Genomic DNA, 15,400 nt, shown 5'->3' on the forward strand with positions numbered 1-15,400 from the left:
CATATTCAACAGCATCTCTGCCTGGCGCATGGTTCCATATGGATTGCGGGGCCTTCTTGGAGTTCCCCTCCCACCCCCACCTTTTTGGTGTCCATGCACTCAGCATACTGCTACCCCTGTGGCTAAGATGGTGCTTTGTAGATGATTATATGATTAGTTTGTTATTACTATTACAATCCATCACTATCTCTCACATAGCCTTACTCATTGCATCATCCCATACCATTATAGCCACTCCTCGGTGGTCATCATGCATAAGATGAACACACATCGGAGATAGGCTAAAAAAAGAGCACCCTTCCAACCACACAACCTACATAGTACAGCTTACTATCCATATGGGTAGGCCCTTCAGTACCCCATAAGGGTGGTAAGTGCTATACAAATGCAATTGTGCAACACAATATTATGTTTGTGTCAAAACCCCTGAAGGCTGATGTGCCATCTCATTCCATGGCACAAATCTGAAGGACATAGATGCACGTAATATAAGATGGATTTTATGTCTCTGAATCCACTATCTGCCACAAAATACTACCCATGAATGCTTAGGGGTGGTCTGCTGAGGCAGCACGTATCATACACACGTCTGAAATGTTTCCATGGGTGGGCATGCAGTCACTAAGGCCGACTGCAGAGGAACCAGAGTTTTTAATTGGTGTCTATTATATGCTGCCTGGTAGACACGCACCACATGCAGTCATTGTCTGATAGGATGCTTTGTGTCAGTATGACGCGTTAAATGAATGCCCCGGAGTACAGTTTCCATCAACGTGCTTTTCCTCTAAGAATTGCTGCATGGTAGTGGTTGCCTGTATCGCAAAACCCATCAGCCACAGCAGGTGGTGCCCTCAATGTTCTCAAAAGGCACAAGAAGAAATGAATCTCACCCTGGATTTCTGAGGTGCCACGTCACCGCAACTGATCAAATAAAAAAGGTTGAATTAGAGAATTTGGCACCACTGAATGTAAAGGATAACCCTGCAGCTTGGAAGGAAGAGTAAGAACCTTAAAGAAAAAGGAAAAATGGAGAGACCGCTTACTTTATTGAGAACCTACACATGTATTGCTCCTGAGATTGACTGGAAGAGAGCAGTGGAGCTGGATATGAATTGTGTACAGCTATGTTTATGGTTCTATTCTCTTCTATATTCTCTTCTTTTACCCCTTAATTTTTTCTTTCATGCTTACGCCCAAGTAAATGCACACCCCTGGTCTGCCGTTCAAGGGTGCCATCTGCAGCAGAGTTGCCCAGGAGCAATCAAGAAATCCGAGTAGGAAACTCAAGTCTGGTTTGATTTCCCAAGCCACAGACTACCATTTTCTGTACAACCACAAAGCACAGTTTCAGTAATAGTACCAATCCAAGGTAGGTGGGTTACCCTTATTCTGTGCTGGTGACTGGCAAATGTACTGCAAATTCTTGAGATAGCAGCCCTTTTTCTCTCTGGCCCAGGTCCCTTTCTTCCTTTTCCTACTGCTCTAATGTACTCTACTAGTGCTCATTGTGGCCCGTTGTGGTCTTGTATACCCAGGAATCAGTCTCGCCTTCTTCAGTATATCATAGAGCAATCAAATTCCTCCACGGTACTAGTTACCTTTAGATTTCTCACTAGCTTGTCTCTCTCCTCTGCTTTTTAAAATCTCTTGCAATCTGCTACATGGGTTGCTGAGCACAATGATAGTAGCAGCTCAAAATTATGCAGATGGCATTCAAGTGACATTCAACTTAAGCAAGGACCCAGAGAATTAACTAACTGGATACACATTTAAGAACATTCAAGTTTTGATGGAGGATAATGAGCATTGTCTGACTGAAGAAGAAAATTACTTTTTACTGGTGGAACAATGAGGTATTAAAAAAGATATCTAAGCATCAGAGTGGGGATTTCAATTATTATCCTAAAGCAATTCAAACTACAGGTGTTCTTATTAATTTACGCTCACCCAAGACTAGTCAGGTTTTTGCTGTGGTATACACCTCGAGTTATTATAGTGAGTTGCTGGGAAAATTTTGACCATGTTTCGAAGAACACAACAACGTCTCAATTGCAAGGACTACAATACACGCAGAGTACTGCAGTTTTACTTTTTATAGATACCCACCGTCATGCCCCAGCCTCCCGCCTGTGCCTTCGCAGATACCCACCCACAAGGAGTGTAAGTACAACTGATGGGTGTCTATTCCTAATCTAGTAGAACTCTAGGGGCATTCCTTTGAGTTTGGCAGAGCAGGCCCTCCATGTTAAGTCAGTGGGCGTCTTCCCTGCTAAACTTGCATTACATCAGTACGTCAGCCTTTTTTGGCATAGCAGAAGCTCCATTTGAGATCAGTGGGGCTTCTGCCCTTCCAAACTTGCAGTTCCTCAGCTGCATTTGGCATAGCGGGAGTCGCATGGTTATTTGGTTAGGCTTTTTACCCCACCAAACTTGTAGTTCACCAGCTTTATTTAGAGGTGGACATGGTGCCAGGCTTCCTACGAGATGCATCAGATGGCTCTGCCGTTGGAAACTTTTGACGGAATGACCATCCACCACTGGGGCATTGGTAAAATGATGTCAGAAAGACCGTCCTTCTTTGGTGGTACTTCATTCCACATATGTAGGTCTGGTCTTTGAGGCAGTCTCGCAAGATGGTTGTCTTTGCACAAAATTCATATACATACAGAGAGGTACTTTGGTCAGTTGGCTTCAACCCTTACTCTGGTACTTTATTTTGCTTCTGGCCACTTACAGAATGTTGAATGCAGCATTTGCTCAGACCACATTACCCATTGGTTCCCTTCACTTTGACTGACTACACATAGTCTGTCCATGTTCTTTACATTCATCTAAAATAATTCTATTCTGTCCCGTTGACATTGTTGGTTCAAATTATGCTTTATTTTATTTGCTTTTTATTATATCTAAAAACCATCTATTTATTATGCTCGTACTTTGGGCGCCCTGTTAGATGGTGATTTATTTTCCATCTCCTTTTAAAGTTGCTATAATAACCTGTTTAAGCAACACTATCAAATTATAGCTGCCTGCAGTTTCCGCTTGGTTTGGCGGTGATTTATGCTTGTCCCCTTCATTAATAATAATAATGAATTGCATGGCAAAATGGAAATGCTCGCTATCTAAAAACATCACTAGCGGCTAATTTAGTGATTGTTTTTTTTTACTGTAAACATTTTCATTGCAAACATATGAAAGCCATGCTTAGATTGCCGCTTGCTTTTTTTCGATTTATTTTGTGACATATACTTGGATTATAAAAAGTTTACCATCGCATTAGCTTTTGGTTCTGCCACTGCGTGTTCCTGTTTGGGACCAACTGGTGTTCCCGAAGAAAAACGACCACAAATGACCATCAGACACTGATGTGATGACCATATTATAAAAAAGTGGAAACTTGGCCACAACAACATAGGGGCAGTTTACAGGCTTCTGCGTCTCTGTGGACCTGACAGACCGGAAGCACAGAATTCAGTTAGAAGAACAGAATTCAGTTAGAAACTGTTTCTCTCCAGGCAGTGATTCGGTGATGTAATTTGAGATGTCATGAGTGATGTCACTGACCATTTCATGAGTGATGTAATATGTGAGGTCATAAACAGTGTATTGCGGGGGCATACGTTACTGTTAGTTCAGGTAACTATATTGAATTTCTATGTTTTTTTGCATGATCTGAGTCTAACTATAATGTCTCTGTAACTTTTGTTTTTTTTACCTGAATATATATAAATTAACATATATATTGCTTCCAAAGAAAGCACTCAAAGCCTGCACTCATTGATGAAAGTGGCGTTTTATTTAAAATTACACCACAATGCCCCTTAACAGGGCTCACACAGATGAGCCGAAACACGTTGGGGCCGTATCCCAATAAAGTTATCTGTTAGACGTCACCCGCACCTCAGATGTTTTCTATGGTGATATATATATATATATAGTCACTTAAAAAACCATAGGTTTCCCACATGTTATAGTTAGGTGGACATTTCACTCGTAAAAAACCAATGAAATTCCCCCGTTATAGTTAGTTGAGATAACTATAACTCGCGCGCCCGCAATCCTCTGCTCATGACGTCACATATTACATCACTCATGACATGGTCAGTGGCATCACTCATGACATCACTGATGACATCATCCTTGTGATAGAGTGGCGGTCGTGCGAGTTATAGTTATTTGAACTAACTATAACGGGGGAATTTCATTGGTTTTTTACGAGTGAAATGTCCACCTAACTATAACATGTGTGAAACCTATGGATTTTTAAGTGAATTTGCAAGGTTTTTTAAATGCTAATTCCTAACTATAACGTGTGTGAAACCTATGGTTTTTTAAGTGAATTTGTACGGTTTTTTAAATGCTAAGTTATGTATGTATTATTATATATATTTTTTAAGGCTTTTCACCGTGCGCGCAGCGTGCGCGCACGGTGCGCGCACCCCGCGATTTAAAAAAAAAAAAAAAAAAATTTCACCTTTCGGGGTCCTTCAAGGACCCCCTGACAAAGGCTAGGGGGTCTGGAACTCTCTACCCTGCCCCCTTTTCACGTTCGCCACCTCTCTTTTTCACTGTCGCACCCAAAACAAACAAAATGGCGGACGACACTTCCTGATTTCGACCGATTTGAATGTTGACTGACATGTAACCACCAGAATTACGCTCGCGCACGTTAGGGTGCGCGCACCGTGCGCGCAGGTGCGCGCACGGTTCGCGCCTATAGATATTGATGTACTTTTAACTGCAATTTTCTCAGGAAATACTGAACAGATTGACTCCATATATGCAAAAGACACATGCCTGACCTGAGGACTACCTCTTTGCCAAATTTCAAGTAATTCTATTCAGCCGTTCGGGCTGTACCTTCGACTAAAGGTCCTATGGGAAAATGCATGGGGAAAACATGTTTTGGGACCCCCCTTTTTTCTCAGCCCCCGCTTGACGAATCACCCCGAGACTTTCAGGGTAGGAGCTGAGCAGAGCGCCCCATTAGTTTTGAAAATTTCGCGAGGATTCGTCAACCGGCGCCAAAGTTATTCAAAATAGAATTTTCAGATTTCCTATGGAAACACGGTCCTAACTATAACTTTCTACTGGCGACCGCCAGTAGATAATATATAGATATATATATATACTCATTGCAGTTTTATTCAACAGAATATTTATTCCAGGGTAAACCAGCATGTTTTTTCCAATAAGTTGTAGCCTGTTTGACGCGTTTCAGAGCCCCCAGCGCCTTATTCATAGGAAGACTGGAACTGCGCAGATGCACTACAAGAAACATTTTCATTTGCATGCTTTTAAATTCAATTACCCTCTAATGGGTTTCACAGGTGAGTTTCTTTCGCTGAGCATGATGAATCTGTAGTGTCTAAACTTTAGACTACTTCTGGAATCAAGAGGAACCTTTGCCAAGGAGAAGAGCTTGAGAAACTGAGGAGAATTACTGCCCTTGCTGTGTGTCTGGGGTTGGCCTGCAGTTGCTGTCTCTGCCAAGGAAAGGAGAAGGACTTTGCTGTGTGCTGTGTCCCCTGCTTGAGGAAAGTCTCCAAGGGCTTGAGTAGAGCTTGCTTCCTGTTTTGAAGTCTCAGGGACACAAAGTCTTCACCCCCAGCTCCCCTTAACTTCCTTGCTGGGAGTTCTGACCTGCCAAGAGGTGCTTGTTACTGTGTAGGGCCGCTGGGGGTTGTCCTGCTGTTAGGAGCTGGAAGAACCCTAGGAGAAGTAAGAAAACCTGTTTCCGACGCCATCAGCGATGCCGCGACTTGCACCGGGGCCCCACTCGTGGAGTGAACAATGCACCGCCCAGCCTGCACAGCAACTTCGATGCCCATTGACGCCTGCATTATCGGCCGTGCCAACGCCAGCGCTTGCACCGGCTCCGTCACCGCCAGCACCTGCATCCTGTTATCATGACCTCATGCTAATGATGGAATACTTTGTCTCTGTGCCCTCTCTGTCATCTACACTGTGAAAGATGAGGGGGCTGCTTCAAACAGCCCTCCACCTTTCACTAATGCACTGCCCTCTGGGCAGAAGTGAGTTCACGGCTGTCCAGGGGGTAGGGCATTATATATAGTAGGGTGCACTGTTCCTGTTTGCAACTGACTCACCTGTTCCTGTTTGCACTTGAATGGCCTTGTTAATGATGCAGCCCAGCACAAGCAGGGACAGTACGCCCTAAGTGCGATAGGGCCTCAAGTCTCTTTTTGACATCACAGCTATCCTTTGAAGTGGTCTCTTCTCATCTCTCTCTCTTCATAAGGGTGCACAGAAGGGACTGATAACCTACGCTGGTGTCAGCGCTCACAAAGCTGATTTTAGCAACTTATCCCATGACACATCCCCTTGATTATTGTTTGTGCTTTGAAGCAGCAGAAGGTTCCACAGACTGGGTTTGATCCAGGGAATAATGCCAGGATGGGGCAGTTCTTCATATTTTTTAATTATGTGGCAACAAGGGATACTTTGACCAGGAAGCTACTTCACCGGTATATATCACTCCAATTTCATTATTATATGCAGGAAACACCAAAAGGATGTTGGCCATTTGAACTGCTGTTTCCTTTATATTAATGAGAATTAGAATGTGAGCAGGTTCAATAAATTCATTTTTTTTAAAAAACAAAATACATCATAATCTTCTCTACCTTTTTCACTAGTGGAAATAGTGGAACATACTTGTTTCCAAGTACTATTAATTTTTCAAGCAGTGGAGTGTTTCCTAAGTTTCGACTGCTTTCATTGGTTCCCTCATTGCACTAGGCCTGGGCAAAAATTTCGTTCCGTTCGCGGAAATTGCGATAATTTGACATTTTTGCGTTCCGCGGAGAGCGCGAAAATGTCAAAAATTCCGGTTTCCGCAGCTTGGCGATAATTTGTTTCTTGCTCGCGCTGTAAAATGATACATTCTCGCGCGCGCGCGATCGCCTTACCTGAATCCCTGCGTTCGCCGACAAGTTTTCTTGATCCGGTCGCGTTCTCCATGAGATGTTGTATTGTTTTTAGCCATTTGCGCTGTCTCGCGACAGTTCGCGCCCGCAGTGACGTCATGCGTCGCGCGATCACGTCTTTCTTCTCGCGATCATGCACCGCGAGAACAACTCAAAACAAGATGGCCGCGCCCGCAAGCAACCACATGGGTAAGTTGGCGACCCGCAACCATGCAGAAAATCTCGCGAACATGCCGGAAAAAAACTTCCGCATCTTCGCGATATTTCTGCTTGTTTGCGATAATTTTAAACATTCTCGCGATAATTTGCGAAGGTTAATTCCGCAAATTCCGCCCACCCCTACATTGCACCCATAACAGTGCAATTATCAAATCAGACACCCAGCGAGTGACTACTTTGGAATTTCATAGATTCGGAGTGGAGGGTCGGCGATATAAAGTGCAAATAACACAGAGCAACCTGCATCCCCACTTTTATCACATTAAAGTTTAATCGCTAAATTCTAGACCCTCATGGGTGAGTAGCGCGCTTTATAAATCCCTGATTGATTGATAAACAAAAAGTAAAAAACGTATAAATATTAATCGGAATATTGTTTTAAGTATCATCCTAAAAATACACCCTATTAATAGATAAGTTCCTTATTGTGCCGAATCCATTGTCAACACAAAAGGTAACAAGCATTGGCATAACCAATAGGTCTATAAGTTCTTAGCCAGAGGTTTTGGCTTAGCCTTTGTTTTTAAGCTATGTAGTAGAGCAGTGTGACTGCTGTGCAGCATGTTGAAAAGTTATAATAAACAAGAATGGCCACATTCCTAGAGGAGCAACCGACGGAGAAAGGAGAGCAGGTCAGAGAAGAGACGGTGAGAGGGACACAGAAAGGCAAGTACGGGACAGTGAGAGAGCAAGTGTGACAGTCAGCCACACAGAAAGAGGGGCAACGGGAGAGATGTAGATAAAGGAGATTCTTTCAGAGTCATGTGGAGTGAGGCGCTTCACCCTTGGGATGTCATCAGCTAACCCAGTGTGTTCTGGGAATTGTAGTCATAGCGGCTGCCATTGCTGACTGCGTAGTACCAGTGTGAGTGATCTAATGATTCGCGTCAGAAAAGCCCAGGGCTGGAGAGAGGGAGACGATTTTGTAGTACAGTGAGTGGGTGTCTGGGGCGCACGGGGTGATGCTGGGTTTGGAGACAGGAAATATACGGGAGAGGTGTGGAGACAGCAGTACTTTGGGGACAGACATGGTGCCCTCGCTCTCCGAAGCTCCTTTCATGCTGGTCTCTGGATAGCAGTAGCTGTGACTGCATCTGACAGGTTGGACTTCAGAGAGAAAATGCTTTTACCTAAACAATTAAAATAACCCACGGAGAAAGAGGAATGTTCCTTCTGACGTGCAATTAATCTTCACCATGAACAGACGGCTGTATCGATCTCACAATTAAAGTGGAAATCTGTAGAAATACCAAAACGTGTGTGCATCACCGAAACAAGCGAGGCTTGCACATTCTAGCTTATTGACATGAAACTTGTCTAAATAACTTCCCTGTCACGTCCTGATAAGGAAGCGAAACGGGGACCTATCAGAAGACAGGCAGAATACCACAAGCTGTGCCTGCTAGCGTCACGTTTCAAAAGAGGTGGCAACCTCTACATCTGCTGCTTGCCTGGTGCGAAAAAACTCAATAAACAACCGGCAGTAGTGCAGCAAGGGCAGGCTAACGGAAACAGCTGAGCTTGTCACCGAAATCAAAGGATTAATTTCCAGGTAGCCGCCTCTTCATATCCAGCTGCCTAGTGCCAGACAGCAATGCCAGGGAATTGCTCCAGCCACACAATTCCGCGGCCAAACACCCCCACTTGAAGAATATAAATCTGCTGTCGGGGGGCATGTGGCTATATAGGAAGCCAATTATTGGAAGAAGAGCGACAGAACAGGCAGTCAGCGAACCATGAAGTAATTATCTCCAGCCCCGCATATACCAGACGAAAACTTGTCGGCCGTGCCAATAAATGGTAAAGCTGAGTACAGTGCCTTTTATCTAGTGATTATTTCCTGTAGTCCAATCACGAACTAGGTTAGCGTTACCAGCATAGAGTGGAGAACACAGAAGTGGAGGAGACAGCATATGCCCCCTCTCGCAAATCAAATAGTCACCATTGTTGAAACAAGCAGCGACGGGCTGGATGGGGTGGGGGGGGCTGCACTGCATGGTGAGATTAAGTAAATTGTTAGCAGCAACGGGCGCTGACCTAAAAAAGACAATACAATGAACCGTAATCCCAGCACGATTTTGTTTATTATACATACAATAAGAAGATGCATGCATACATACATTAAGAGCGTTGTAGAAATCTCAAGCAATGATTTTAGATCTGTCTGCAAATATATTCAGTTCACAGATAACGTAGACCTTTTGTTAATGTAAGACATCTAAGACCGCAGCTACACACCTGCATTTTCCTGGGTGAATGGAACATTCCATTTGTGTTTTCTGTCGGATAAGTCACAAAAGAGTGAACTGCGCAGGCACGGAAACAAAAGGTAATAAAGGATGCAGACAGCAGCTGCAGGGGCAGCTCGAGGTGTTATTATAGTTTGTAAACAGTACTCTGGAGCCCATTTACTGCAAAGTTATCAAAGAGCAGTGGCAGATATTGCGATGCAAAGCTAAGCATTTATTGAAAGCACATGAGGACCAAGGTTCACTTGTTGCCCTTTTTTCTGACGCGCTGTGACGCCTTAGACTGAGCTGGTGACCCCGGATGAGGTGACCATCTTGTAAAAACATTTTAGAATTATTAAATGGGGGAGAGAGCGAGAGAGAGAGAGCGGAAGAGAAAGAGAGAGAGAGAGAGAGAGAAAGAGAGAGCCCGGGAGTGCTGCTCTTTTTCAAGCACTGCACTCGTGCTTGTGGCACGCCGCTGCGCGCTCCCGCAAGGGGGATGCCGCCACAAGCACGAGTGTGTGCTTGAAAATGACCAGAGTGACGGCTAAAGGTCCTCATATGCAGCGCATGCGCGCTGCGTATGCGAGACCTAAAAACCGAGACATTTCCCAAAAATAGAAGGACTACAATTTTACTTCAACTCAGGGCACAGAATGACAGTGCTCCTTAGCAGAGAATCACAGAGGAGGCAGTAAGAACATGAATAAAATGCAATTTTTAAAGCCATTTGCATACCTGTTAATTAAAAAAAAAAATCTTATAATAGCTGCTAACTATTCCTGCTTTGCAAATATAAAAAGATACCTACTTATTTATCGTATGCAACTAACAACCATTGGCAAAGCCAATAGTCCTGACTTCTTAATGGTATGATATTACTTGTTGTATCATATATCTGGATGCAATGACAGAAACAGCAAAATACAAGTCGGGCACCACACTGATCTAAGCCAGATTTTTAGTTTAGGTGTTTTAAGCCACACCCTTAAAAACATTGGTCGCGCCCCTTTGAGAGACCCTCCCCCCCGTTTTTTCATCCCACTTAAACCCTGAACATAGTTAAACATTGGCTGTGTAATATCGCACAAACGACCCCAGTTATGCTCGTAATAATACATAGAATGAATCTGCCCCTGTATAAACAATGATAGTACTGTTGTTCAACAAAAAGTGAGGGTTCCGAAAGGTATGTATGCGGCAATACGCCCATCCCAAGATGGCGGTCGATTTAACTTTTCTAAAGTTCAAGCAAAGTGACATGCAAGTAGACTGCAACAGTGGGGCAAAGTTCGGGACAGAGACAGCCGCGGAAGATATCAATGGCGCAGCTCATCCGAAGAAGTGAGTGAACGGGAAAGGAGCGTAGAGTGGTGTGTGTGCGAGAAACACCGCAGGCTTTTTTTGTTACAACCAGTCACCCAAGTCCCCAGCACCGGCCCCGCTAACGCACCCCGAACTCCATCCCAGTGGCAGAATGCGCGCCATACAAATGCCTCTGACAGAACATATGGTTTCCATGGAAGAAATGTTTTGTTCATAAAAATGATAATACTGGATCCACAATTAAAGTTTATTTTTCGTATTTATGATATCTGTCTATATTTTTATCAACATGGGACGGGGGTGAGGGCCACATCAGCAAAAAAAAAAATACTTGTGATTTTACAGCCCCGGCTGGTGGTTTCGGTTTCATTTCAGCTTTTTTCAGCTGCTCACAGGGCGCGTGGCTCTTCATGGATCTGTGGTCATGAAAAACAAGCCCCCTCATTGCCGGAGTAACCCTCAGACCTGACGCCAATCCCAGCGCGGCTTGGTGGTGCCCGGTGAAGGCAATTAAAGTGCTCTCGCGTCTCCCGGGCTGGCGGCGGTTGTTTAATCCGCATGTAAAGTGTAAGTCAAACAGGGGCATCAAAGGAAGCAGAGGAGATGGATGGGGACAGCTGGGTAAAGCGACGCGACCCGAGCCCCTTACAATAACAGGCACTGGCCGCGCGCGCGAGAACAAGCATCGCGACACCAGCGCTTTACTTTGAACATTAAAAGTAAAGCGCGGGTGCCGCGATTATAGCAAAAGTAAAGAAATAGATTTTTTTTCTATTTCCTTACTTTTGCGAAAGTGAAAGTCATCACGGTTCTAATGACCCGTGAAAGACTGCTGGCAGCCGGCTGCGCGCGTGCACGCTCGCGTGAACGCAAGTGCTAGGCCAGCCAGCAGCACTTTGAAAACTCATCTACCAAATGTCTCTCCGAGCAGCGCATGCGTGCTGACTCAGCGATACCTAAAAAGGATGTAGCATAATATTCCATCAAGAAAATCTGTCCTCTGATTTTCATTCCTTCCCATCCGTCCTTCCTCTGTTGGGTGCAGTTGGTTTGGAATTAAACAGTTGTGATTGATGAGATAAACGGTCTAATACTCAGTAGATTAAAGATTAATACATATTGCAATAATTATAAAATAGTGAGGACGCGCCTTGTTTTCTAATGATACGCATCTACATGTTAATTTTAAATGAAACCCTAATAACAAAGTTTGGCTATTGCAATGAGATTCGTGCAAAATAGCTACTAAAAGACAGCCTTCTATGAAATAATAAAACACTCATAGAAAACGTAAACAAAACGAAGTGTTTACTAGGAATCTCGTAGTAGTATAATACTTTATTTCGGTTTGTAAAAAACATAAAAGCAATACATCAATTAATGAGATGTTATTCTCTTTATGATTTAGCTTTTATGTTTTTCACAAATCCAGATAAAGTTTTATACTACCGCTAGCGAGCTCATTTAAAAACTAGAGGTGACAGTAGTGCTGAAGGCAATGTGGGTTATGCACCCAAACAAAAAATTGATTGGTTCCCTGGGTAATCAGCATGACACTTTCTGTAGTAGTTGCTAAGAGACAAACAATCATTTGTGTAGCTCGGTCATTAAAACAAAATCGAGTGGCTTGTGTGGAAAAACAAGACCTTTTATCTATTTTTTAAACTAGTCATGAAGCAATCACCAAAATACGTAAGGAGGAGCTATGCAATAGTCCTGTCTGTGTACACTTAAATGCGATTGTGTCCTTGGCTAACTATTACCCAGTAAGTTCATTCTGGAAGTTCTATGAGTATGTGTTGATGTTTCGACCCATGGCTGATATCCGTGGCTCATCACCAGGACAGGGAGGTGTGACTGCAACACACCCTCTGGCTATAGTTATTGAATTCCACAAAGGTCTTTAAGACTAAAATAAGTGTGAAGGAAAGCTCAGGTCAGCGGAGGCCATCAGATTCACTAGTGCATACGTCAAGTCAAGGTGTGTGCTTGAACCGTCCCCTTTTAATGACTAAAATAGATTCATTTGAGTTCCTTTCTGGCGCGTGGACAAGTGAACCTATCCCTGTTCAAGCAGGCACGTTCATTTAAAACACTCCAGGGGCTGTATCATGATGGCTCTGCACAGTCTTGAGCCATTGTGTTTTTTTGCTTGAGGTGTCAAAGTTCAAACATATAACTCAGTATGTCTCTGAGTTACTGCATGAAGTTTATACAAAACAAGCAAAAGAAGGTGAGAGGCAATGTCCGCTCAGTGTTTCCGACTTGTATAGTTCATGCATCAACTGGGTAAAAATCCAAGTTGTTTGTAGGAACTTCAGACAACTCACATGCCAAAAAAGAAACCCAGCTGTGTGCAGAGCCATCATGATACTGCCTCATGTGTGATGCAACATCCAAACATTGCCTCAGACTGGATCTACTAAAGCACTAAAGCAATGGCTTGCAGCAGGGACTGCTTGCCTGGAGGCAGCAGCTAGAAGTGAGTCCTCCCAGGGCACAGAAGAAACCCCTAATGGGATGCTGACAGAAGAGAAATCCTTTGTGCAAGCAAAATGGAATCCTTCGATGAAGAACCCACTTATATGAAGTTTAGGATTCCTGAGTCCATTGTATGTTATGTCTTCGGATATATTTCCTTGACTCAGAACTGTATGTAGTAATTGTCATAGATTTGGATGTACGCCACCCTGGAATAAAAATACTTGTCAACAGTGTGGGGCTTCAACAATTGTAGTGGTAAAACACACAGAACAGTCTACAAATCTGTGTATTGTTCAGGCTGGTAAACCTTTACTACAACAAAACAAAGCAAATCCACACTCCTGCGGTTTACCAACAGAGATCTAGGTGGCCAAAATAATGCAAGATATCGTAAGGGGTGGGTAGTGGGTTGAAGTACGAAATTTGTCTAAATATAAAGTTATATTTGGGGACATGCAATTTTCTAAAGCAATCATGATATTCAGTGGTTCACATAGGAATTACAGCCCTACTATGATGCCATTAAAAATATAGACATGAGGAATATCATCGTTATAAGGAGAAGACCCCCGCGTCTAGTGATATATTTGTGTTGTTATTGAGGAGCCGGTGGTAAGGCTCCTAGAGTGGTACCACTCTCTCGGAAACAAATAAGAAGATGCTATAGCGAGTAAACAGTATATGTGCGCATCTTTTAGGACAGTGAAACCAAAATTCGAATAGGTTCACGGATGCCTGTAGTGGAATTTTGGACAAACAGAGAATGTCTGTTTTCTCAGCGCCATGGAAAGATGTAATCCAAAGAAAAATACAGTTTGTGAGTGTAGACCTTGTTCTTTTCAAGGTTCTACCCTGCAGGTCAGATCAAGACGTGGTGTATTGCCAGAGCTGCCGACTTTGGAAATGGGCAACCGGCCTCGAGTCTCAGCGTCGATGAACTTCCTGTGATTCTGGGCAAATCACTTACTCTCCCGTGCCTACAAAAAAAATAATCGCCTTGCGTAATGTAACTGTTGCTCTTGTAAATCACTCTAATACCTTTGGGTCGATTTTTCTCTATATAAAACGGCAAAAAATAGTTACCACTCAGTTCCCCTGTCTGCCAGAGCTTTAATGAGATGGCACAGTGGTAAACTCACTGTGTGCATGAACGCAATGATCTCTTATGTGCCTGCTTCAGATACAGGGTGACCTGTATCTGAAGCAGGCAGCTGCCTAACTGATACTTATAGGTTGACACCAAGGCCTTGGACGTGTCAAGAGGCTTTTGATGACCAAACAGAATGAACCCAGTCTTTAAATGCCATTCTAAAGTGATCTTGTTTTGATTTTAATGACCCTCTACAGCTCTAATAAAATGGCTGCAAAACTCTCTTTAGTGTGTATCTACTAACAATAAATGCCCCTTTAAAATTCACATCTATGCTCGTTAAAAAACATAAATCAGTTTACATGAGAATGCTGTTCACCTATTAAATTGACAATTGCATGTATCTAATTTTTTGAGCATGTAATGTAGTATTTCATAAAAATGTAACCAGTATTTCATGCTTGAACCCCGCTATGAAATGTCCACCTCTCACACAAAAAATGTGGGGGAAATTGCACTGCCGACGTGGATCCAGTTTCATGTTTTTGAAGCCCACACACCTCACGATGAGCTTGTACTTGACACATATTAACCAAGAAAAACAGATATTAAAGCAGCACAAGGCACATAAGGCAGTTCTATAACACTTAAAGCGCTGCCTTGTGCATTAAGATAATGCCAGAAAGCACTCCCAAAGCCTTCTCTTAAAACAATAAAATTATATGCCCTAATTAAGTTTTACTTCACATGGGGCCAGTGCCAGAACTCCTTGGCAGTGCTTTTTGATCATCTCTTTAATGCATTATCCTATCTTATTAGTGATTGCCCAGAGGGATCTTGGAGATGACACAAGAGGACAAAACTTGGTTTTATGAGTGCTGTGTTCCCAGTGCAGGAGCCGCCACCGTCAGGATGGATCCACGCAGCAGTGGCTGATGTGACGTTGGGAGCATTAAGTATGTGAATGTAGCTGCTGTGAGGGACAGATAGAGTGCAACCATTTGAGTTTGCGCTCAGTGAATGTCGTCGTTTCAGGATGACCGGAGGGTAATGAATATTGCTTAAAAGGGCTCAGTGCTCACCATTTGTGCAACAGCGTA

General features: G+C 43.4%; 1 protein-coding gene across 1 annotated transcript in view; it reads left to right on the forward strand.

Moving 5' to 3' along the window:
* Positions 1 to 15,400, forward strand: part of CSMD2 (CUB and Sushi multiple domains 2) — a 1,634,099-nt gene that overhangs the window by 1,530,905 nt on the left and 87,794 nt on the right. The window lies entirely within an intron of this gene.

Source organism: Triturus cristatus, chromosome 3_2 (genome assembly GCF_964204655.1).
Source record: "Triturus cristatus chromosome 3_2, aTriCri1.1, whole genome shotgun sequence".
Lineage (NCBI taxonomy): Eukaryota > Metazoa > Chordata > Amphibia > Caudata > Salamandridae > Triturus > Triturus cristatus.